Genomic DNA, 2,541 nt, shown 5'->3' on the forward strand with positions numbered 1-2,541 from the left:
CAGTGCTCTGTCCTTCATGTCACTTCCAAAATGACCAGACCTCACAGGTCAGGTCCATGTTATCAACACCTTGCTTCTGCTGAACTTCTGCTGGCAGAGCATTTGTGAGAAAGGACCCACATCACATCAGCAATATTTCCTATTTCCTGGCAGGATTTAATCCCCTTCCCTGCTCCATTCCCATCCTGAGCAAATAAGTCTGGAAAAAGCACAGTGCACAAGGGTCTGGGGCTTTTGCTAATGAAGCTGTCACACCTCATCATGTCCCCACCATGATTAGCTGTGCTAACAGACACACAACATGGGTCTCACAAGAGAAAATGTTGAATCTCTGGAGTGAACAAATCCTAATATTTGCATAAAGTGAGCAGGATCTGGCCCTCTGGATTGCAGTGAAGAAGAGCAGACCTTGTGCATATCTGGAATGTCATCCCTGGGTCATGCTCCATGCTTTGGCACAAAGCACACCCACCCAAACAGGGAACAGTTCAAGGGATGGGCTTTCAACCAAATATTAAGCCCAAGTATAATAAAGACATGACTACAGCTGTGAACACAAACTGGCACTGCGCTGTAGCAGCTTTAGGAGTACAACACTGTAACCAAACTCCTTTATCTGAACCAGCTGAAAGGAAGTGCAAACAGGCAGGACAAGCTTGCTGCTGAGATTTCCTATTTGCCAATTAAATGCAGCTCACAAGCAAAAGCTATATCTTTTACTATCCTCACACTTGGATTACCAAGTCTAAACCAGGAAGCAAAAGTTACAGAAAATTGTTTCCTTGTTTATACTTTTAATCTCTTCAAAAAATAAAAATAAAAAGGGGAAAACAAACCTTATTTCTTGCAAAATATCCAGGAACAATAGCAGTAGTAACTGAATCACTTTCTGCTCATTGCTGGAGCATGATGGGGGTTCCAGATGTTCAAATTTCCAAACACGGCCGTAGGAATGTGACTCAGTTCTAACTGAACTAGTGTGATTGCATTTAGTGAGAACTGAGTCACAGTCCTGTGCAGACTCTGCTGCTGCATGGCCTCACTTGCAGCCTCACTTCACCCCACTTGCATGGCTCAGGCTGCCAGCCACTGATGGATGGGACGATTTCTTCACCTGAAAATAAGATGGTGATGCCCATTTGCAACCTACCAGCTGCCTGCTGGGGGCAATAATTTCCTACCACCACTGATCCAGGTTTGAAAAATTGTTTTCTTTTCTTTTTTTTTCCCTTTTTTTTTTTTAAAGTGCCAAAAGAGGTAGTATCAAACTGAGTCACTGCTCATAAAAGAGTAGCTGAAAGGCAGCTTCCACTTTATTATAACAGTATGCCACCTATGAAAATAACATCTATCACTTAGCCACGTAATCAAATGCACTTCTTTCTCCATTGTAATGTAGAAATTTACTAAATATCTCATTAGAACAATTAAACTGTGATGACATTTGAGCTCACTTGAGTGACTAGAAACTATCAGCTTTTACCACAGGTAACCAATCTGTGTAGCTCTTCCTTTGTAGCACATACTCTCTGTGACCTAAGTGCTGGGGTTAGAAGTGACTGTACAGGAACACAGAGTGACAGAGCCACTGACCTCAGTGTCTTCTGAGGTCAGCATCCACACACAGGATGCAGATACATTTATAAATGTATCTTGTTCTTATATTAAATAATACATTTTTTTTTTTCCATGGCAATACCAATCAGTGCTAAGTGTCCCAATACTTCCAGCAATAAAAGCAAACTTATTTTGAATAACAAGAAAACATTTTGTTAAAGTACTGGCAGTCCTTCCCCAGTGAAACAGCCAATGAGAAATATACTGTAGCTTTGCTTGCCAGCAAAATTTACAGTCAAGAAAATTCCAATCCAGAACTGGCACTTTGTTGCCTTCCATTAAAAACTTCAGCTAATGTAGGTCACAAAAGAAACCCATAGGAGCAGTGCCACACAATGCAAGAACCCCCAGCTGGAGTAACACTTAGCGCTTCTGTTGAAAAATGCACCCAGGGATCTTGGAGCAGTTATGAACTCAATTAATTAATTAGGGCTCTCAGCACCTCCATGATGCAGCGGGCACATTTATCTGCTTTACGAGTAGGGGAAGCGGAGGCACAGCGAGGTGGGGCATGCTGCCCGGGGCTGCCCAGCGAGAGACTTTCAGAGCAATGAACAGAATCTGAGTTATTGATTCCCACTGCTGCCCTTCGCTGTATTGTTCCTCTCCCCAAATCCCGTGCTGAGTTATGATCACTGTTGGCGTGATAACCATCGCGTGGCAATGCTCAGCCGAGATTTGCTTGCTCTTTGTTTGGGCCGTATTAAAACTTGAGCGTTATTTAAACTGCAATAGATCTTCTCGGGGTGAGCAAACCCTGCAGCTACTCGAGCAATAATTCCTGCATTTCATTCCCAGCTGCATTCACTTCTTACGTTGTCACTATCCAAAAAGGCAGCTTGGGGAGCAGCACAGCTTTACGTTGTTTCGAGAAGGGATGTCACAGAGAGGCGCAGCGCGGCTGCTCCCAGAGCCGTCGAGCCG

The sequence above is a fragment of the Meleagris gallopavo genome, chromosome 2, assembly GCF_000146605.3.
Source record: "Meleagris gallopavo isolate NT-WF06-2002-E0010 breed Aviagen turkey brand Nicholas breeding stock chromosome 2, Turkey_5.1, whole genome shotgun sequence".
NCBI classification, from domain to species: Eukaryota; Metazoa; Chordata; class Aves; order Galliformes; family Phasianidae; genus Meleagris; species Meleagris gallopavo.